Raw genomic sequence first — 23419 nt, forward strand, 5'->3', positions numbered from 1 at the left:
GGATTGCATTATTAGAGCCAGATCCAAGGCACGACTAAGTCCTCACTTTTATTTAATTTTACCAATGACTTGTTTAGACTTGACTATCACACCATGTATGGCAAATCATTATTCAAAGAGTCCATCAGTGATTAAGTTTATAACTTAATCTCACTGCTTGTGGATTTTCTAAATGTAGTCTCCATTCACTAAGCAATGCACACAGTTGACCTGCTGGAAATAAACAGTTCAATTATAGCCTTGCCTCGCTGCATGCACATTTATGCATGTTAACAGCCAATTAAAAGGGGGGGGGGGGAAAGACCAAACTTTTGAAGCATTAAATCATTTTCTCCTTGCAGCTAATGCAGATTTTTTCCTAAATTTTGGTTAGTGCAAATACCTTCCAGAAACTCTTTCATTGCCAAAATCACCTTATTAAGACCGATGCTTTAGTGGTGGTCCTGAGTTCCCTGGATGAGGCAATTAGGGTCAGGAATGTTACCTCCTGAGCCAGCTCCTCTTTCATTAATATTATTTGACATTTTTATAATCTTTTGTAAAGTGTGGGTAGAAGCTGCTTTGGAAGATTTTGCTAATTTTATCAACCTAAATAAATCTAAAAAAAAAAAAGACCAAAAAATGGATGCTTTGAGGTTCAGACTTTAAATTCCTGCCAACACAGCACCTGGTGATAATCTTAAGTTCTGGAGCAACACCTTACACTAAATTGCATGAAACCACGCCCTACTGCTCCAAACTTACTTGGAAATGCAGAAAAATCTCCACATGTGCCTGCAATCAAAGCTCAATGAAATTTGTACTTGAGCTAAAAAAAATTCTGCTGTAATGTAATATTTCCACACATTTAGTATAGTTTTTAAAAGCATATTTGATGAGAGCACATTTTCTCCTAATTTTCAGCAAGCCCAGTGCCCCCGCCCCCCCCNCCCCCCCCCCCCCCCCCCCCCCGATGCATTAGCGGCTGGGCATCTGGTTCTTCAACACAGCTCTTCACATCTGTGTATGGCTCTCACTAGAGGCTACAGGCTGTCCACAAGAGGAAAGGCTGATACCCAGGCCCAAGTCTGGCTGTGTATTAAGGTTCTTGCCTGGCAGGCTTTGAAATCAGCGTTACTGGCCATAAAGTGTTCCTTCTTGGTGTTGATGTCATACTTTCCATGGTCCTTCTAAAACACATCTTACTTCTATGGAGGTTTAAGTGACCGAAAAGTGCAGGAGCAATAATTCCATCTATATTAGCTCATGTGGCAGAACGACAGTGACCACAAAGTAACATATGAGGGAGGGCTGTAGGCAATTAGGGTTATGGCAATCGAGTCACTGAGCAGCGCAAAGCTTGGGAAGCAAAGTGAAGTGGGCCGCCACGGCTCCAAATTCACCCACCAGCTTAAGCAACACTCAGCTTGGGCCTGGCATCCCCTCTCTCTCCAGGGATTGGTGGAATGCTTTGAGCAGACCCTCCCCTGAAGGTCTCTCTAAGTCAGGGTAACTCTGGTCTGGAAGGTCAGTTATGACATCAGATGAAATGGTGATAAGAAGGAGACTGGAGTTGGAACACAGCATGCAACCCAATAAAAAGTTTATAGTGGAACTGGATTAGAGTCTTTCACGGTCACAGGCTGTCCGAGCATCTCCCCCATATTCTCCAACATTCTCTGGGAACTACACCAGGGCCCAGGAGACGGCCCCCTCCACCCCGCCCCAGCCCAGCACGTTCTGGAAGACCTTCAGAGAGCCCGCCACCACCTAAAGCCCTTCACAGCTCATCACTGTTGGGAGATAAGCTCCGACATCTCCCCACACGAAAGAAGACACAACAGAGGAATGTGGTGGTAGAGTTCCATTCCAATTAAAAGGCAGAGAAACAGAAGCACATCTGCAGAACACGCAGAAGTTCATGGTCACTGAGACTACTTGTTCAGTCATTATAGGGCTTGGGTGGACTGTAGGGTCTCCTAAAACAAGGTGACATTGGCCAGCCCATAAGAATAGTGGAAGGTCTAGTTCTAAGTCTCTCATGCAGCCGTTTCTTCCACAAATATTTATGCATGCCACCTAATACATATGTCAGAATGACCTTCTAGGCTCTCTTCTAGGTTCTGAGAATTTGTTGATAATTTTTTTTAAAAGTCTCTGTTCATAGGCCTTATATTCTAGTGGAAGGAAACAAACTGATAAACACAAATGTCGGATGGGAAGTGCTGTAATGGAGTGGGGAGAAACAGAGAGGATAGAAGGCTATGTGTGTGTCAGTGTGTGTATGTGTGTGTGTGTGTGTCAGTGTGAGCAGACACACACAGCACACGCAATTTATACACAATGGTTAAGAAAAGCCTTTCTGATAAGGGGACATTTTAGCAAAGTCCTGAAGGAAGCAAGGGACCACGCCTTGTGGATGGATATCAGCTAGGAGAGAATTCCAGGTAAACACTGCCAAGTCCCTGATGAATGGGATTGTGCAGGAACCACAGGGAAACCGTGTGATGGAGGGCAATGAGCAAAGGGAGCAGGGCTCAGGGATGGGAACACAGTAGGGATGGGAACACAGTGGGGATGGACCACGAGGGCCACAGGGGCCACTGTCAGGCGCTGACTTTGACCAAGAATGAGATGGGAATCAGAGGAAATCTGCTCACAAGGACGACATGAGCTGGTTTCCCTTTAAAAAGGAGCTACCTCTCTGCTGGTTCCGTGGAGAACGACTGCAGGGGAAGGGTGGAAGCAAAAAGACCAGCATTCGACTATTATTTAAAAATTTGTTTTATATATGATCCCAGTGCCTGGCAAGTATGAAAATGATATGGTAGAGATCTGAAGTTTAAAAAGGAGAAAGCCACCTGAACAATACCTTTGAAGTGTCTTGGGCGCCTACAAGGATCCAAAAGGGTGAGCAGCTTGTCACAGGCAGTCAAACCTGTGCCCATCTCTGAGACTGATATGGTTAACCACTGCCTTCACATTGTGCCAAACCTCACCATGCCATTCTCCACATTTCAGCCAAAACGAACTTCCTAAAACGCAGGTCTGACTCTCTCACTCCCCCTAAAACTCTTCATTGTTGCCTACTGCCCTGAAGGCAAAGCCAAACCCCTCAGCAGGCTGTTCAGATCCGTCAGGATCTAGCCTTTGAGTCCCAGATTAGGGGAAGTCCCCCCCATCCCTGAACAGGAAAACACTTTCTTACCTCCCAGTCTTTTCGTATTGTGTTTCTGTGCCCCAAGCTATTTTCCTTCTTAGAAACAAGTTTCCAATAGCACAACAGCAAAGGACAGCCAATTGCTCAGGAGAATAACACTAGATCCCATCCTTAAACACGGCCCCTGACACCACGCTGAATTCTTTACATGCACCATCATATCCAACAGTTACAACAACCAGCATCACTGTGTCATACAGCTACTGCGGCCACTTCCATCACAGTCGGTGTGAATCGCACCCCCTGTGGTGGTGCAGCGCACTGTGCTCTAACCATAACCCTCTGCAGTAGATATTATTGGCCCATTGTGGAGGTGGGAGAACTGAGGCTCAGACCATTTAACTATAGTCACACCTCGGTACTCGTCGGCTTCAGTACTCGTCAAACCCTGGACTCATCACATTTTGATGAGAGAAAAAAATGTTTCAGCCCTCAGCTCTTGCTCGGGACTCATCCCACTTGCCAGGACTTGTATGAGTCACAATGCCGCCCAGCAAGATAAAATGCTTCATCATTCGTTGCTTGAAAAATGCGTTCAGTATTCATCAGTCTCGGCACTCAGCATGAGTTCCGGTACAAATTAACAGCGAGTACCAAGGCACCACTGGGCTTGTTAAAAGTCATACAGATAGTAAACTCCTGAACTGGGATTCATCCCTGCTCTGTCTCCGAGACTGATGTAATTAACCTGTATTATATCATTCCTGATAGTGTGTGAAGTCATCTTTCAGAACTATTAAACTTGGGCTTGGACTAGCCCATTGGAAAACCTCTTGGCTTTCGTGCAGGTGTAGAAGGGCGCAGGTGGCAAAAGTCCCATGGAAGGTTTCCAACAGCCTGGCTTTTATCGCAGGGCTTGGACACTCACGCGGACAAGCATCAATAGCGGTGACGTAACGTGTGGCCTGGCACGTTCCTCGGGACAGCTGCCCTTCACTCTCCAGCCTTTTAGCAATTACCTGGCAACCTCTTCCTCCGTGCACTCCCGGGGCGATCTCTTCGGTCAGCCAAGGAGAAGCCCTGCCCCAGCTCACATCTCCTAATACGTTCTTAGCCAAAGGGTAGCAGATGTGCAAGGGTGGATGAAGCAATAAATAACCATCACCATCATCAGAGAAAAACAAAGGGGACTTCTGAGGATAACTCGAAAACATTACAAGCATATTCAAAAATGGGGAGTATCATCATTTGTGAAATCAGGGGACACAAATTACTGATATAGCTCATTGGCAATGAAGCAACTGGAAAGAACTTCCCAGACTTCAGCTTCTTCTCTTTATTCCACCAAATCCAAATGCTCGGGATGAAGTGGGAGAGCTGTTATATAAACGCAAGCTCCTTCTTCGTTCTTTTGTCTCCAGTCTTTCAGGGCCTTTCCTCTGCCATCAGATCCAAGCAGGTCGACTCGGTCGGTCTCCCCGCTTTTCCTTCACATAAACTATTTCCATGGAAAATAAGCAGGAAATGGAGGCTGCCGATATGTTAGCCTGAGGCCTGGCTTTCTCATATTCTGCTTTGATCTAATCTACTGAACTCTGTAAGGAGGGGTAGGCTGGTTTTAACAGTGGTTTCAGATCAATTATTACATCCATGGCCAGTTCTTGCTCAGGAATACCCATCACATCCTCTAAGGAAGTCTTCAGCACCGTATCAGGAATACCCAACTTGTCTCCTGCTCACTGTTTCTTTTAAGACAAATCCAACAACCCCACTGCTTACAGGTCACAGAAATGGCACTGGCATGGGGTGCAGATATATCCCGCTGAGCAAGCCCACTAACCCATGTCGAAGGGCGAGGTCACAGGATGGAAACAGGAATCTGTCTGAATCAAACTCCCTGTGAAACGCAGGGGGGAGAGAATCCCACAGCACAGGCCTGAGGATTATCGAGGCCGCAGAGCAGAGGGTTCCCCGTGACAAGCAACAGCCGTTTTGATGGCTAAGGAGAACCTGACTCAGAGAGAAGGAACACCTCGGGCACTCCCACCAGGCCAGTGCAGGAGGCCGCCTAATCTCATTCTGCTGACTGGCAGCTGGGGTTATTCCAAGGCACTCCCTGTCTCTCCTTCCTCGGGACCTGGGATTCCCTTCTATGTAATTCTCGCTGACTGAAAGCCTCAAAGCTATGCAATTAATCTGTTCTAAGGCCACATTAAAGGAACCGCAAATTCTATCCGCGGCCGAGGCCAGCACTTCCAAATGCTTCTAGACAACGAGATGACGCCAAAGCATGACTTTCCTTATCTGACCATTCCTCTGGGCTGCGGATGACGGTCCTGGCCCCCATCCTCAGGCACTCAGGCCTGACCACACTTGGGGAAGGAGCTAGTTTGTAGCTGTGTGCTATTACCTTTTTAAATTTTTTTTCAGTGAGACAGTTACCGCTTTGCTGCCTGAGAAATTGAAACTGGTCCTTGGCGGGACAGGCAGTGAGAGGTCAAGTCCCTCTGCCTGAACGTACAAGACCCCGTCAGGCCCCTGTCCTAGGTCAGAAAACACCCACTGCGCCCACCAAAGGAAGCAACTGCGGTCCTGTCAGGCAACACTGCCAAGAAAGGAAACACGGATTTAGGATAATGAAGAAGTTCCTGAAAAGCCACAAGAGGCACGCACCCCTGGGCCCTTTCCCCTACTGTGTTTTTCTATATAGAACTTATTATTTTTTATATGCTGTATACTTTGCTTCATGGTTCTGTTCATTGTCTTTGTCTTTCTGATAGGGTAGGGATTTGGGTCTCTTTCGCTCACACAGTGTCCAGGTCCTAGAGCAGAGTCTGGAAATAGAAGATAAGATGCACAGGACCTGTCGACGGTAGGAACACACACACTCACTCAAACGGGGGCACGCACTGGTTCACTGCATCTCTGACAACAAATCAGTCAGTGTTAGGTGGAGAAGAGGAAACGTGATTCAGCTCCTGGGCACAGAACCTCAGGCCGGGAGAGCCGGTCTCTGTCACAGAGAGAGGGGCTGGGACCTCGACTTGCCCCAGCACCTGGGTGTGGGTCCTCCTCCTCCAGCTCTCACTGGCTGACTCTTTTTTCTGGAATGCCAAGGCCGTCTGCTCTGTTCAGAGGGTCTTCATATTTTGGACATTATCAACAAAGCAAGTTCTCTTCTACTTTCAGTACAACAAAAAGACATCCAGTCAAACACCAACCCCAATCAGCTCCATTAAAAGGCCCCATAAAAAAGAAAGTGAATCCAGAATTTAAATGTAAATATATTAACTCTGCAATAGGGACTTGGAAATAGGGGCAAGAGAAAGAGAGCAGAGAATAAAAAGTCTTCTAACGGTAAATAAATGGAGAGGAATTCAGAGGGAATTCCGAGGGCTCCACGTCAAGCCAGCCAGGATTGTCCCGATTCATTCTGCCAGTGCCAAAGGCATTGTGAGGTCCCCAGACGGAGTGGATCAGACAATAAGGACTGAAACCATTGAGCACTTGTTTTGTCCCAGATGCCATACTCACCCACTAACTATCCCTGACCTTTCTGAAAATACTACAAGGAGTTATTTCATCATTCTCATTTTACGAGTGAGAAAAAAGAAACCGTCCATAAAAGTAAATAAGCTGAAGTCATGCAAACATAAGTGACAGGCACTTTGGATTACACCTTAATGTTCTGCAAAATGGCAGCACCTTTTCGTTCGTTCATGTTGTGTTTGTTTTCACCGTGTAAATTCAACTACTGTTCTGCGGGAGCAAAGAGCTCCTGACGTTGGTATTTGGTGCAGAATAACCTTCCTCCTACACAGAGAAATTCGGGGGTCTCATCAGAGCCTTTCAGGTTCCCCTCGCTGGCTCCTGCCTCTCTAGCCCCTCCTTGCCCCCCCCCCCTCCANATGCCATACTCACCCACTAACTATCCCTGACCTTTCTGAAAATACTACAAGGAGTTATTTCATCATTCTCATTTTACGAGTGAGAAAAAAGAAACCGTCCATAAAAGTAAATAAGCTGAAGTCATGCAAACATAAGTGACAGGCACTTTGGATTATACCTTAATGTTCTGCAAAATGGCAGCACCTTTTCGTTCGTTCATGTTGTGTTTGTTTTCACTGTGTAAATTCAACTACTGTTCTGCGGGAGCAAAGAGCTCCTGACGTTGGTATTTGGTGCAGAATAACCTTCCTCCCACACAGAGAAATTCGGGGGTCTCATCAGAGCCTTTCACGTTCCCCTCGCTGGCTCCTGCCTCTCTAGCCCCTCCTTGCCCCCCCCCCCTCCAGGGCTTTGTAAGCAAGGGAAAGACAATCCATTGAGACTCACAGGGGTGTCCAACCTTTCGGCATCTCTGGGCCACACCGGAAAAAGAAGAGTTTTCTTGGCCCACACATTAAATACACAAATCCTAACGAAAACTGACGAGAAAAAAGAGGTTTTCAGTAAATTTACAAGGCTGTGTTGAGCTGCATTCACAGCCATCCTGGGCCGAATGCCCTCGGGCTGTGTGTTGGACATCCCTGATAGAGGATCATCAGCTAAAATCCGAGGTCTGCTCCAAAGTCATGCAATGATCTCAAGGTTTTTCCACTTGGTCAGGAGGAAAGGAATGAAAGACCTCCTAGCTGTGAGCAAGCAAAACTAAAATAAAAGAGGGCAATGAATGGAGTTGGAGAGAATATGACGTTTTAGCATAACAAATTGATACTTTGCTCAAATAAGAATAACTCGGTATTTCTTGAAGAATTTCAATGCAGCTCACAAATGCACTCACTGTCTTAGGGTCAAGACACTTAAAAAATGTTTTAAACTGGTAAGTTATCCAAAGAAATGGGAAAACAACACATTCACGGGGTTTGTCTGCCAAGCGTTTCTTAGGCTCTGGAGCGCGCCAAGATACTGTGTTGCAAAGATGAGTAAGATAATACCCTCAGTGAAGCTCACATTACAAGAGTCGGGAAGTGAGTCCTCTTTGCAGAAGACAGTTCTCTTCCATTCCTAGAGCAACACAGGGGCAGGGAGACTTTCCAGGCATCCAGACAGTGCAGCAGCCGTAGGTGTACCCTGACGCACTCAGAGTGGGCCACGTGGTCCCCAGGTTAATGTACCTGGGGTCTTGGGTCAACACAACCAGGGTCCTAGAAATTTCAGACTGCTCAGCCCACAGTCCAGCTACAGAGAGATTCAAGTGTAGGGAGCTCTCTTATGTACTCCTTGAAGCTTTCAGGGGCCTGGTGATGGACAATAATAACCATTTCAGATAATAACTTGTTCACCATTCACACTGAAGAGAAACAGCAGCCTTTTGTGATGTTTGACCCTATATACTGAAAAATAATGAGGTCATATACATGCATTTTTATCTGAGTTGCCAAAAAGGTTTCCCACCTACAGATATTTTCCACACGAGCCTGATGACATTTCAACTTAAATTTTTTTTTTAGTGAAGTGTAGCTCTCTCTGTATTTCTAGTTCTAGAGAGTGGACCATTCACTGAATCACCAAGCATTTATTGAGAGCCCGCTACGTGCAAAGCAGCAGACCAACCACTGTGGGAATTACAAAGATGATTAACACATGGTCCCTGCATGAATTTACAGTCGTCGCGTGACAGTTCCCGAAATGACCATGAATACTAGGAAGAACATGGAAAATTCCATAAAAGGAGGGGGTGAAAGGGTGCTAAGAGCTGGAGAGAGTGAGAAGACATTCCAGAAGGAAGAAATGATGTGAATAAAGGCAGAAAGCAATGCTTCTTCAACTTCAGTTCATGCAAACAACACCCAGGAGGCTCATTACAATGCAGATACCTGGGCCAGACCATCAGAGATACAGTCATTCTGAAGAGGAACCCCCAATTTGAATATTAACAAGCCCCCCCTGGGTGATTCTGATACAGGCAGTCTTGGCACCAGGCCCTGAGAGAACTTGGCATCGAGGGTTGAAAGGGCAGAAGAGGGTAAAAGTGTCCCGGAGGGCAGGGGGCATGCTCGGCGAGCACAGCCTGGAGAGCAGAAGAACTTAACGACATCTGGACAGGATGCCTAAAAAACACAGAAGATAGTGGTTGCTGTCACATCAGCAAGATGTGGATGTGAAGTAGGATATCAGATCATTTTCCTTCCCGCAAATCGGGACTCCAGGCAGCATCAAAACACGAAGTTCCCTGGTGAGCGCGAGTGGGAGGTCGGGGAGAGGAGAGCAGAGAAGGATGAACCTTCGACAGGAGATCACAGCGGACTGGGAGGGAGTAACTTACTCCTACTCCGTAATGTTGCCGAGGGTTCTGCCTTTTGTGAGTGGAAAAGGGTAAGGATTGCTAGGACACTTCACTGACATGTGACAAAGACACAGCATACGTGGAGTTTTCAGAGACCTTTGTATCTAGGCTCCACACACAAGCCCCGGAGAGAGGTAGAGAATAGACAGAAACACAAACCCCAGACTAGACGCCTTGGGGCTGAGGAGAGCTGTGCTCTTTAAATTACAGGCTCTTTACGGGGCACCATCTACTCACCCTGTTCACCTCAACCTAAGGCACATCTCTGCAGACACGCTTTCTGCTTTCCAGTCTGCCCCTTGAGAATGGGGGTGTTGGACACAAAATTGAATTTCAAGCTATGTGACAGGAGCCTTGAGAACAGAGGCTCCCCGACCTATTTGGCACCAAGGACTGGTTTTTCGGGAGTGTCGGAGGCAGGAATGGTCAGAAGTCAAAGCTCAGGTGAGCACCCCTCCCTCGCTGCCTGGTTCCAAATAGGCACAGACCAGTCCCTCTCTGTGGCCCAGCGGTTAGGGACCCCTGCTTTAGAATACCTTTAAAAAAATCTTTAATAAGGAAAATTCTAGTGATGTGGTTGTGTGAGTGAGGGCTGGTGAATTTCATCTGCTTTTTTCCTGAGTCATTAAACTGCATCTTCAAGTAGATTGCTTTTCAGGAGATGGAATCCTATCAACTTGAGGTTTGTACATCTTTTACATTTTCCTGCACAGTCTCAAATCACAGTCCTTGAAAGAATAAGATGCTCTTGAGGGCAGAAAAAGTAAGAAGTAAAAAGATGTATACAAAAAGAAACTCAAGCTGATGGATTCTCACATCATGGTGACCCTTCATCAATATTCTAGGTCACAATTTTCTGACGTTCCTGACATATACTTGGTGACACAGCTCTGAAACCAAACGCATATATATGTACACAGAATAAAATAATTTATCATTATCGTTATGATTACTAATTTATTTTTAGAGAAAGGGGAAGGGAGGGAGAGAAACATTGATGCGACAGAGAAGCATCAGTCGGTTGCCTCCCGTACACAGCTTGACCAGGGAACAAACCCGCAACCCAGACACGTGCCCTGACCAGGAACTGAACCAGCGACCTTTTGTTTTCTGGGACCACACCCAACCAGCTGAGCCACACAGATCAGGGTTAGAACGAATTAATTTATAAAATAGAAGCAGCCAAATTTTATTATTTGGAGGAATAGATTGAGTGGCTTAGAGAAAAATACAAAATGTTTACACAAATCTCTGACCATAGTTTTTTAAACATAGTTTCTCTAAAAAATGAGACACCTAGTACATATGCCCTTTAAGCCAACCCTATACACTTGTAGTTGAAGAATTGTTTAAAACTCAGCTTGTTACTTTACTTGTTACTTTACATAGTTACTTTAAAGTTAGTAACTATGCCAAAGATCTTATGTTACTGCTTCTTGTGGTCAGTGAGGATCCAAAGGACGGGACCAATTAAAAAATGTGCAGAAAAATGTTAATGGAGAAAGAAATGCTAATCATTTAATTAACAAATGAAGATTAATATTAATATCTGCCTATTAAGCCTTAGCTTAAGGACTGTTTTCATTAGTATCAATGACTGACAAGAGAACATTCATTCATTCATTCAACAAATGCTTACTATGTGTCTTGCAATGTGCAAAGCATTGGGTCTAGAACCCTAACCTAAGTAGACACAATCTCTCCCCTCTTGGAATTTATTATCTAGCTGGGGAGATGGATAATAAAGATGAACTCAATTGTTACAAAAGAAGAAACATAATTATTGACTCTGATAAATGCAATGAAGGAAAAATAGCACCCTACAAGAGTAACTAATGGAAGACCTGACCTATAGGGTATTAGGAAAGGCTTTGCTGAAGAAATAACGTGTGAGCTGAAATTTAAGATGCTCAGCAAGAACGAATTAATTAAGCCAGACGAAAGGGTCTGGGAGTACAAGGCCTCAGGTTGACAGTTTTGTGAAGACTGTCCTCCGAAATGGGATTCTTCATAGGCTTACCTTGTTTGATACACTGAGGTATGAGATCACGTTTTTAAAAAATATTGAAAGCACCTTCTGTAATTTACATGAGACTTTTCCCCTCAGAGGTCACAGTCATGAAACTGTCGTTAACTGCACTCTACCATACTGCTGGGGGCACTGCGGTGGCTGGAAGGGTCACTGGCCTGGAGGCCAACAGAAATGAGTGCCGGACTCAGCTGTCCCTGACCAGTCACGTGGCCGTGGACAAGCCACTTTTCCTTTTTGCAGCCTGATTTATAAAACTGGGAAATTGCACTAGCAATCCGAAGCTATGATGTTCTAATCCCTCACTTTGGCATTCAAGGTCATCATCCACAACACAGCACCTGTCTACCTTCCCAGGTCAACTGAGCTACCAAATAAAAAGTACTCAAACCTGCACCCCACTTTCCTCTCTGTGCTTTTCTCCCTGTTCTTTATGATCCATCTGAAAGGTCCAATGTCCCTTCATTAAGCTTCTTTTATAGCTAAGAAGGCTCCTAAAAGCCACCCGACTTTGTCCATTCTCCCCGTGCATGACATGAAAACTCAGGCGATGGTAACCTGAGAGACTTTTCCAAAGCCACACATCTCAGAAATGACAGAGCCAGGCTCTCAAACAAGGTCTCTGAGTTTCTAGGCCATCTCTCTTCCCACAACATCAACCCGACTGTGGAGGCTGCCCAAGCCCACTGTCGCCACCTTAGCATCTCTCACCATCCACCTGCGTGCCTGGTATTGGCAAACCATGGCCAACGGGTCAAATCTGTCAAAGGTAGCCTGCCACCTGTCTTTGTAAGGTCCATGAAATCAAGTTTTTTACACTTTTAAGTATTTGGAAAAAATGAATAACCAACATTTCATGGCGTGTGCAAATTATACGATGCTCACATCTCAGTGTCCATAAATAATGTTTGATGGAACACAGCAGGCACATCCATTTAAGAGTTGTCTATGGCTGCTTCCTCACGGCAACAGTGGTGAATAACTGAGACAGACCCTGTGGTCCACAAAACCAAAAATACCATGTGGCCATTTTGTCTTCCTTTACCTGTCCATGGCAACCCTCCGCAATTAGCATGTTCGTGTAAAAGACACACAGCAGAGACAGGGGCTCTCTCACTGTCTCTCGTGTAATAAGAAACAACCATTGCCCTGACCAGCTAGTGTGGCTCCACTGGTTGCAGCACTGTTCCTTAAACCAAAAGGTTGCGAGTTCGATCCCTGGTCAGGGCACATACCTAGGTTGCAGATTCGATCCCTGGTAGGGGCACGCATAGAAGGCAACCAATCAACCAATCAAAGTTCCTCTCTCACACTGGTGTTTATCTCTCTCTTTCCCTTCTCCTCTGTCTAAAAGCACTGAGAGAATGTACTCAGGTGAGGAGGAAGAAAGCAAGGAAGAAAGAATCCTTATTGAGCACCCATGTGCCAGAAACTGTTCCAAATGTTTCACAAGTATTCCTGGATTATTCCTTACAAAAATCTTCTATGCCCTTTACTACTATTATTTCCACTTAATAAATGAAAAAAAATGAAGGGCAGGTGTTAAATACACCATTTGCTGAATTCAAACAAATATAATACCTATCACAATATGTCTGAGGACCTCAGAGAACATTAGCCTGAGTACCCCAGGGTCCTTCATTTTATGAGTCAGCATCCTCAACCTAGAAGTAAAAGGCACAGTTCTTTTTCCACTCTGGGCATCGCTGTCACTCATCCAGAGACTCCTGTGACCAGAAAACACAGGCACATTTCTGGAGCCGTCTACGTCATGTGAGACAAAAGGGGCATGTGACTTTGGTGAGATGACTTCAGAGTCATCAATCTGGATTCGACCATCTCCAATTTCATGTTATAATTTCATTTCATATGCCTTTTATATGGCTATATGCTTATTTGTTTAAAAAAAAAAAGATGATCTTGGAAGTCTTTTCCAGAGCAGCTAGCTGTGGTTCTAAGCAGAAGAAGACTGATAAGGAGAAGCTCTTAAAACAGGCCACTGAGAGCTCGTTGAATGTCCAGCAAAAGAAAGACAGTGAGGGTCCAGGGTAAAAAAGAATGATCCACTTTGCCCAGCACCGACTCACAAATTTCAGCCCTAAGGGGCTCACATCCCCCACGAGAGGCACGTGGAGACATCCGCTCTGTGACTGAGCACCTGTCCCAGCTCTATCCTTGGGCCCTGACTGCTGTCACTCACTCTGGGGCTTTGCCACAGTCTGTGGAGGAAGTGTAGGTTTGCATGTTGAGGAAGCAGCCCAGATCTCCAGGCCTGCTGTAGGAGCTGGATGCGGTCCACGGAGTAGAGCAAGCAAAGAGAGCTCCAGGGGGTGTGCTGTGAGGGAAAGCAGGAGTGAGGAGCTGGGGACGCTCAGGGGAGAAAACTCCAGAGCCATTTGGTGCAAAACAAAGAAAAACACGTTTGCAATGGCACAGAAACATCAGATTTCAGAGAGACTCAGGCTGGCAGGTGGCACTTGCCTAACCTCTCAGACGGTTACAGCCTCTCTCCTTCCAGACTGTGCTGGAAATTCATCATAAATTGCAGTTTCACGTGCAAAATGCATTTGTGCAATGGCTTGTGCTGTCATTTGTTCCAGATCCACAGTCCCCATGGCACGGTCCTGCCTGTGACAGACAGCTGATTCAAAAAGTCTGGAAACGGCGCTAACATTGCCCCAGGGCTGTCCTTGTCATAGACGAACTGGGGCTGTTTATTTAAAAATAGCTAGAGTTTATTTATTATTAAAGTCCTTTTCACTCCCCGAGAACAAGCTCAAATGCCTCCTCTCCAGTGAAGCCCTTTCCAAAGTTCTCTTCCTCCTTTCCTCTCCGTTCCGCTCCGCGGCACTCTGCTCGCTAGTTGCAGTGATCTGCCTCACTCGGTCAGACATGTCCTCGTTCCAGACCATGACATCCCTGACAACAGAGAATGTGGCACAAAGACCATGGCTGTTGAACAGCCTCAAAAAATGGAACCATCACCTAGTAAGTCTTGAACAAGTTATGTATCTGAGCCGACATCTCCACTTTTAAGTCGGGAAGAGAATGCTGCTCTTGCAGGCACTTAGGAGCATCAAATGAGAAAATGTGTACCGAGTGCTTACACCGGTCCCTGGAACAAAACGGGTGCTCAACGTATGTCAAAGAACTCTCCTTCACCATCTGCATTCTCTGGCAAGCCTAGTGCAGTGCCTTGCATACACTGAGTGCTCAATAAATACCACAGTTGGGTTGAAATAAATCGCTGAATCACCTTCTTGTCTGTTTGAGTCCATCTCTATTAGATTCTACCAGGTGATCATTAATTATGCTGACTTCCCATATAGTGACATCTACAAAGTAATTACGTTTTTCTGTCCCTTTTAAAAAATGAAGGTGGATTCTATTACACGTATTTACCTATGCCTATTACTTATGCACTTCACTTACTTATTAGTCTGGTTACTAATTAGTCTGGAGTACTTACTTACTAGCCTTCTAGGTTACTGGTATGAATATTCCAAAATGATACGAATAGAAGGTACTCAAGATATTAAGGATATCATTTCACACCAAGGAAAATATTTTGCCCATTTCTCAGAAGACTTTAAAAGGGCTAAAATTTCAAGAAGAGATGAAATTTTTGTTCCCTTTGCTGCCTCAGAAGTAAAATTTCAGTGCTGGAGTTCATCTCAGCAGCCCAGTTCCCAGGCACTCGGGCCCTCGCACTTACCCAGCAAAAGGGCCCTCAGAGAGCACTAACCAGGCAACAACCTAGTTTCAACATTCTCTCACTTCCTCTGCGTCATCCTGTGTTTCGGGCCCTCAGGACTTTTCTGTCTGCCAGCGGATCCAATAAACCAGTCCAAGTTCAAAAAATGAAAAGGGTATGATGCTAATGGTTTGTAAGAGTGAATGGTACCTCCTTCTCGGGTACTATCATTGCATTTGATTAGGGATCTACTGGGTAGACCTACTTATTCAAGGAATATCTCTGAGGGTGAGAATTATCCTGTGTTGGCCAATGGATAAAAGCTTTGTACCCAGGAGTATTCTGCCCTCGTCAAATCGCTTTACACCTGCTACCAGTAACGTACTTGCCCTTGACCCCAAACACATTTCCTTCACTTCAGGACTTTTTTCCTGAAATGGGCTAGAAAGTTTCAGGTAAAGAAAAAATATGATTCTCTTGAAACGTTGTCTCTCTTGTTACTTACTACACTCTCCTGGCCGGGCAGGCAGATCAAAGGACATTCACAAACATAGCTATAAAACACTTAGGGTTACACACAGAGCCCACCAAAAACATCTGAGTCAGTAAGAACTGTGAGAAACTATCTCCCGAGTTAAGTCAACACACTGGAAAAAGGTACCCAACCTCTGCATTTATATTCTGAACTGCTCTTCGCAAAAACATACCAAGAAGAGTAATTTACCCTAGAAGTCCCCCATTCAGAAAACTGGCTGTTTGATTTACAAACCCTAGTGAGAACCTAACAGTTGATTAGTTTGAGTCTTCAAAATATGGATTATGTAAAATATATTTTGTGATGTGTGTGTGCGCTCCAATGAGAGGCTGAGGGAGGTGGGAAGGGAGAGAGAGATGGAGCCACACATACAGTTACTCACACACACACACACACACACACAGAGGTATCTTTTGGAAGATAAGGCGGGGAAAAGGCTGGAAACAATCCCACTGCACTTGATGAGGCCCCACCAGGGTAGCCCTGAGTCCAGACCAAAATTCCAGAGGCAGACTCAGAAAGCTCATACTCCCAGAATCTAGTCCATCCCAAAGGGTCAGAAATGACATTTACTTCCACCAAATCTCAGGTGAGTCTCCAGGTCACAGACACTCCTTTGTTCAGACAGAAAATTGGAAACAGCTGGGTCAGCAACCCCCACCCCGCCCCCCTTGGTGTGCCACAATTACTAACAGAATTAGAACCCAAGTGAGAGGCAGCTGAGGGAGTTCTAAGTGATTCTAGATGAAATTCTGGAACCTCGGGAAAGTCAGAGAGAATATTTGCCACAAGGGGGAGCCGGAGAATTTGGTCAGATGGGAGACAGTTTGGTAGAGGCTCTGATGAGGGGTAAGGGCTGGATGGTTTGGGAAGATGTTTTGACAAGAGACATGTATCCCTTAGAAGACCAAAAAAACCACACCCCAAAGCAACAACAACAACAAAAAAAAACGGATGATACAATCAGGGAAAACAATCATCACATGTTGATCCCTAAGTTCCTTACAAAGGTAAAGCAACAAATTCATTTTCAGTTAAAAGCAACATACATATACTCTGCAAAGATATAAAGCACGAAAGATAAGTTGTCTACCATCCTGTTTTAATTGTGTATTTTCTTTTCTTGATTTAATGTCTGTCTGTTTCGATCTTGTCTGTTTCCATGCTGATGGGACAGATTGCTTGTTTATTACCTACACGCTATTCTCCCTCCACCTGAAGGCATCATGAGAGAGAGCTCCTCTCACTGAACTGCACAACAAGCATCAGATGTTAAAGTCCTACAATGCACTTACTTTGGGAGAAATGCATCCGTGAGCGAAACGAGTGCTTTCACTTGCTTTAAAGGGGCAGTGCAACTTCGTTGGTTCTGCAGAGCTTTCCTCATCATTTATTATGTCAAAGAAATACATTAAGTACTCAGAGGGAAGGAACCATGCGTTCACTTTGCAAGATAAATAAAAGTCTATTTCTGTCTGATTAAAAAAACATGTTAAATATAGCTTGCTAACAAAATGCTGACACCCCTTCGGAATTTTATTTTTCTCAAAAGTACGATGTTTCTCAAAACACCATTCTCTTAAAAGAGCAATTAATGTCATTCTTGCAAATAGTCCTGTACATGTTACTGACTATATTTCCCCTGCCTTTTGCAATTTTATTTGAAATTAAAGTACTGCTACTGCTATGTATTTTATTCCCCTTCATAGTTGACAAAGAGGTTATATAGTTCTCAATCTTACTCCAAAAAGATATAGTGGAAACCATCAAGCAGGAATAGGAAAAAAGTAAATAGAAAGGCAGATAGGTAGGTAGGAATGGAAGTAGATAAATTGACAGATAATAAAGCATGGCCTGCATATTCTTTTAATTCATTACTCCACTCTCCCAGCTCTGTTAAGCTTGCAAAATAGAGTAAATGAAGTCTGATTGTCATGGCCACTTACATCCATGCAACATCTGCAGCTCAACAACAAATAACAGTTTACCTTTGTCTAGTTTTCCCCCCTTAGGAATTAATCATTTCGTATTTAATAAAAGACAACAGCCATTTTAAGGGGGAAAGTGGGATCCTTTTATTGTGTCTATAAGAAATCTTAGCTAAAGAGGCCTTAGATCCAAATGGAATTCTTCAAGGAGGCAGAATTTATAACATGAAAACCATGTAAGAAAACACATCTTGCTTCTTAAGGAAATAAGTGGGTCTTCCCCCCACCTTTTCACTCACAAGGCCCCCAAAATGGAGCCAGCTTTCCCTTCCTTCCTCCTTTCATACCCGCCTAACCTCCCAATTAAGCAAGTTTAGCAAAACTAGAGCTAAATCCAAGCAACACAGGATCTGAAAGAGGAACCTAACGACAATCATCCCTCTCTTGGCTTTGTTTTCTATTCTGAAATGAATGAAACCTCCAGCTACATCTCTCCTCTCTCTCTCCTTTCCTGACTTGCTGCCGGAATAGCTCTGGGAGAGAAAGAGACAGCATGTGGGGCAGTGTGCGTGCCTGTGTGTGCATGTGTGCGTGTGTGTTGGGGGCCTGGTGGGACATGCACTTCGTGGATCCCCTCCTGGGTGCTCCTGGTCTCCCTTAGGAAAGCGGCACCCAGAGGGTGGAGTGTGTGCGCTCCACTGCTCATATTTGGAGATACTCCAGCTCTGCCTCTCCCCAGAGCTGAGCAGAATCTCCACCTACTCTGCCAGCTCCTCCATGATGGAGATGCCTGTACTGTCTTTACCGTATCTGTCATTTTTTAAAAAAGCTTCTTCCACTACACCTCCTACTGACATCCTTTCTTCTCTTTTTAGTCTTTACACCTCCAGCAGGACAAAGTTTGTATTGTTATATTCACAACCACTAGTGGCTGACTAGCAGGAGTGAGACGGAGCGCGCCAGCAGGGGAGTCAGGCTAAGGAGGGTGGGGGGTGGTTAAAACAGATTCCTAGTGCAAAGCATGACTTTCCAATGACTGCGGACACCATGCGCATCGCTCTCTGCAAAAAAATAGATTCTTTGTTAAATTCGATCACTCTGCCGTAGGTCCAACCACTGCCACTTCGGAGAGGGAAATACGAATCACCAGCCCAAGCCATGCATCAGTCAACAGAATCCACGGAGGGAGGGGGATTTAAAAAATCAAGGATGCACACAGAAGCCTCGCCTGGGCGGATTTGGTTTCTTTAGCCGACTGTCCACCCGTAAGACCTCCCTCTTCTTCATTAAGGTGGAGCCAAGAAGGGTATCCTCACATCTCAGAACAGCCCATTTTCCCTAAAGCTCTAGGGGCAGATAATGCAGCTGCAAAGTTCCCTTCCAATCTCCTGAGGAAAAAAGCCTGGGCGTGCAGAACCCCCAAAGCACACTCCTGCACAGCGCCCGGGAAAGCGGACCCTTAGCCCACTCCCCGCTGCATTTTTTCCTGCTTGTTCCCGGCCCGGGCCACACCTCCCTTCGCTCCGCAATCCGTGGCGAAGGAGCACCCAGCGCTACACCGAAAGGAAGGGACTCGCAAGTGTGCCCTTGAGGAAGACCCCAGGGATTACCAAGAGGAGGGATGACCGCGGAGCCCAGCTGGTGGGGACGCCGGGATCCCCAGCAGCGCTGCATTCCGGGTGGACTTAGAGCTTCGCGCTCTCAATGACTAGAGGCCAGGGCTGGGCAGCCCTTTCTTCCTCCGGCAGCCGGCACTGGCAGGGAGGCACACTCACGCCCAGACGCACGAGCCCGAGCAAGCTCTCTCCCCGAGAAGCCCGGACACCCCAGAAAATGTGTAGGAACACACACGCAATTTAGGAGCCGGTCCTTTGTCAAAGCGGAGGGAAGTGTAGCCTTTTGAACAACAAACAGAAAACAGTTGGCGGTATCGGACCAAATCGCTCCTGCATGCCCATCATAAAATCCTACCTGGTTTGGGGGAGTGTGGATGGCTCTTTCCCCCGTTCCTCCACGCTAGTAGGGAATACGGCGCACTCCCTCCTTTAAACAGCTCCCGATTAGGAAGAGGTCGCTCCCATGTTCAGGGGGAAGCACAAAGCAGGAGACAGCGGGCAGGCTCCCGTGCAGGGGAGGCTCCCGTGCTGAACCGGCTCGAGCGAGAGCGGCGGCAGCGGGCAGCCGGTGCGCGCGGGCGGGAGGCAGGCGCGGAGGCCCGGAGGCTGGGAGGGCCGGGGCCCGGGCGGCGCGCGCGCTCTCCCTCCCCCCGCGCACACTCGCCCGCCCGCCCGCTGCCCGCCCGCCGACTGGGGCCTCGCACTGGCTCACACGCGCGCTCGGCCCTGCCGCCGCCGCGGCCAGCCGAGGCCCTGTGCCCCAGCCCCGTGCGCGCCCCCAACGCCGGCGCCTCTGGGCACCGCCTGGGTAGAGTCGGAGCGTTTTGGGGGCACCGAACGGGTGGGGAGCCCTTCCAGCCTCCCAGCCTCCCAGCCTCTGCCGTGGAGATTTTTCCTATTTCCTCCCGCTCTCGGCCCCGCAGTGCGTGGTGGTCGCGCGCTAGCGCTCTCTCTTCACCCAACCCGTGGGTTACACGCACACACCCGCGCTGCAACTTTTCTTCAACCTTTCTCACCCACGGACAGAACCCCAGCCCCAACTCGCCTACCCGTTTCTCACCTCTGAAATTGTTAATCTTTCTTCCTTCACTCTCTATCCCTCTGCTAAAGGGATCTGGGGATGGATCAATGATTTTCTCTTACATTCTCACTCCGTGTTTTTCCTGCACATCAGACATGCACAGCTACACGCTGGCTAGTAGCTGCTGACGCAAGCAGCTAAGGCTGGGGAAGAAGGAAGGGGGGCGGGGGGGGGAGGTATTTCCCAGCCAAGAACTCTGAAAGATTCTCCGTGTTGGTATTTCCCTCGGACTGCAGCTCACCTGGGAATAAAGACCAAGAGGCTATTTAACGTGAAAGCCACGCAGCTTTTCAACTACAGACAGGAGTAAAAGCTGAGCGTTAGGGTTCAGCCGGGAACGATCTAGTGCAGAAATCGACGAACCATTCATTGCCCTTTCCAAGAGAAGCATTATCATTGCCAATACATCACTTCCCCATAATTAATAAAGGAGCATTGCACCAGGCCCTTGCACTCTTGACAGCTCATTCATCCTTACAAATCCTTAATGACTTGGCACGAGGAAAGGCTAGAGCTTACTGTGGAGTTCACAAACGTGGCTGCGCATTAGACACCTGGGAAAGCTTGTTAAAAATGTAGATTTCAGCGTCCCATCTTGAGACGGACGCGTAGCTCTCAAGCGGGGACTCCAAGTGTGTATTTTTAAAACACCAGTAGATATTCGCTGCTGGTGTGGTTTGCCAAGATGTTGAGGTAGAGGGTCAGGGGCAACTTACCTGGGGAAGGTGAGAGAAGGAGAGAGCTGCAGAGCACTAGGTACAAGTTAAGTTTCTTAAGCAGAATTCCTCCCAGTACTTACAGTGCAGCTCTGAGACAGCCAGCCCACGGGGAAAAAAAGATGCTGGTGAGGAACCCCACTGTACGACTATGTGGCAAGCAATGGAAGTAGCCCTCCTCTGCCTCTGCCAGTGGCTCCCAATCCTTACTGCACCTTAAAATCTCCTGGGGAGCTTTTCAAAGTCCCAGGGTTTAGGCCACACCCCAGGCCTATTAACTTGGAATCTTTGGGGGTGGGATCCAGGCATCAGCAATCTTTTAAAAAAATGTTTCCTTGTTGATTTCTATGTCACCTAGGTTGAAAGTCACTGTTTCAGGTCAAGACTCAAACAAGAATGTGCTATGAATAACCTGGGGAAAGTCTTGGCTTAGGAAAAAGATCTGGAGCGGGCCTGGGATCGCTCGTGGCCTCACTGACCTTCAGGTGATGCTGCCTGAACAAGGCTCTCCCTTTAACTAACAATCATCTGTTGAATTCCAGCCCGTGGCTAGGGGCCCTGGGCTTGGCAGAGGGCATTCCAGGCTTCTTCTTGTCTTGTACCTTCCTAGGAATCGCCCCTCTCTAAGGACATGTTTTCCTCACTATGAGTTCGATTTTCTTGGAAGCCAGTCTGCTGTGCACAGACTTTTTGTGAAACTGCACTGACCAGTGGGTGTGAACAGGATCACAGGTGGTGAGACGCAAGCCACCACCTCTCTGTCAGAGTGTGCCCTCAGCCAAAAATTACTTACGGTCCTGAATTTAAGGGAATGTAAAGAGGGCAGACAGTGGGCTCGCACTCAACGAAAGGGACTTGGGGAGTCAAGTGTCTTTTTAAGCGAGGCAGGGAGAAGCAGAGTAAGTAAAGACCTCACCCATGGGAAACGGGACACAGCTAACTGCAGGAGCTGAGTGGAAGAGCTAAGTGAAAATGTGAATGGAGGATGTGTCACTGGAATAGAATCTGTGGGGAGGGCGTGGTCTATTACTGCTATTATGGACTCCTCGGTGAAAGCTCAGGTTTTCCTGAAAGTGCAAGAAGCATGTTTGTGACGTAGGGTCAAGAAAACCTGTCCTTAACCTCTTTATCCCAGTGGGCCACCAACTTTATTCCAAAGTCCATCTTGTCAGTAGTGGAGAAGGCATGAAGGCTCCACCTCGGGTCTCTGTTCCTCCTCTTTTCCAACCTCTGTTGATATTAGATCAACTTGGATTCTTGGGAAAACACCTCCATGAAATGATCCTCTGTTTACCTGGAACCTCTAGAGGCAGCCTAGTGCCTAGTGATTTGGTACTTTTTTTGAACTGGCTCAATTTCTGAACCCTCTAATTTTAATTTTGCCTTTCATTTCTCACAAAAGGCATCTCTCTAAGGGTTCCAGAGTCCTGAGGCAAATCGAACCTTTTGCTCCCTCGGAAATGTCAGGCATGACTGGATTTTTATTGCAAGAATTATCAAAGGCTACATCACCCACATGAGGCTCCGGCGAAGGACATTGCGAGGCCGCTGCAGGCTGTGGCTTTGGAAAGAAGAAATATTGTTTGTAGGAAGGCAGTGATTTACATTCCAATGGAAGTAGTATTTCTTAATTGTATTCTCGAATATTAATTGGCGTTCTCTCCTTTGGGTGTGAGATTCAGAGTCATGGGTTTCCACTGTTAGGCACCCAAGCATGGCCACTCTGGGGACTCCATAGGAACATCATTAAGAGTTGATGCATTCTAGTATCAAACACGGTTCAGATATTCATGAGCTAGTTTCCTGCAAATCTTCAGGAGATTTTTGTCAACTCGTTGTAAGACCAGTTACAAAACTCGTGAATCAGGTCTAACTTTGTAATCCAGTCTACGGAAAAAAAAAACTAGGCATGTGATCAGTGGTACCACAGTGTTGGAAAAAATATTTATTTTACTACGACACCCAATAATTTTTTATGATGGAAAAATGACTTCGTTGTAATGTCATTCCTTTCTGTTCGGTTTGAATTACTTAGGTCAGAGGTCCCACTACCGTGGTCTTTGGCGTTTGGTGCTTCTTAAGCATCTGCATATAGAAAGAGCCCTCCCTGACCTCATTGACTATTTGGTTGTTGTCACCGTTCACCTCTCTGCTCACTCCTGGCTCGATCCTGATTTCTGCACAACAAAAAAGTACTATAATGCCCTCAGTTTGGCGAGCTAGTGGAGCTGAATGTTAGCCATCTCCCCACACCTAAGGACCTCAGGTGGGTCTCTGGCCCCATTTGTCCACTGGGTTTTCTTTGCCGCTGATGGGATTCAAAAGTTTTTGGGTCAGGGGGTAGCAGGATGCTTTGTTGACTCGGTGCTGTTGTTCCTTCTCTGGGGTCTTA

General features: G+C 46.5%; 1 protein-coding gene across 9 annotated transcripts in view; it reads right to left on the reverse strand.

Annotated features, from left to right (window-relative positions):
• SLC8A1 (solute carrier family 8 member A1) overlaps positions 1-21133 on the reverse strand; it is a 298466-nt gene extending 277333 nt beyond the window's left edge. For 2 of the 9 annotated variants that reach the window (XM_037066483.1, XM_037066485.1), the window contains exon 1: positions 21111-21133. The gene's annotated coding sequence lies outside the window, so the exon portion shown is untranslated. Of the gene's footprint in view, positions 1-19585; positions 19823-20290; positions 20436-21110 lie in introns of those variants that run through there. The other 7 variants (XM_037066478.1, XM_037066476.1, XM_037066480.1 and 4 more) reach the window with 5 other exon arrangements.
• Between the last annotated feature and the right edge of the window lie 2286 nt (positions 21134-23419).

The sequence above is a fragment of the Sturnira hondurensis genome, unplaced genomic scaffold, assembly GCF_014824575.4.
Source record: "Sturnira hondurensis isolate 20B ecotype Veracruz unplaced genomic scaffold, ASM1482457v3 Scaffold0016663, whole genome shotgun sequence".
Lineage (NCBI taxonomy): Eukaryota > Metazoa > Chordata > Mammalia > Chiroptera > Phyllostomidae > Sturnira > Sturnira hondurensis.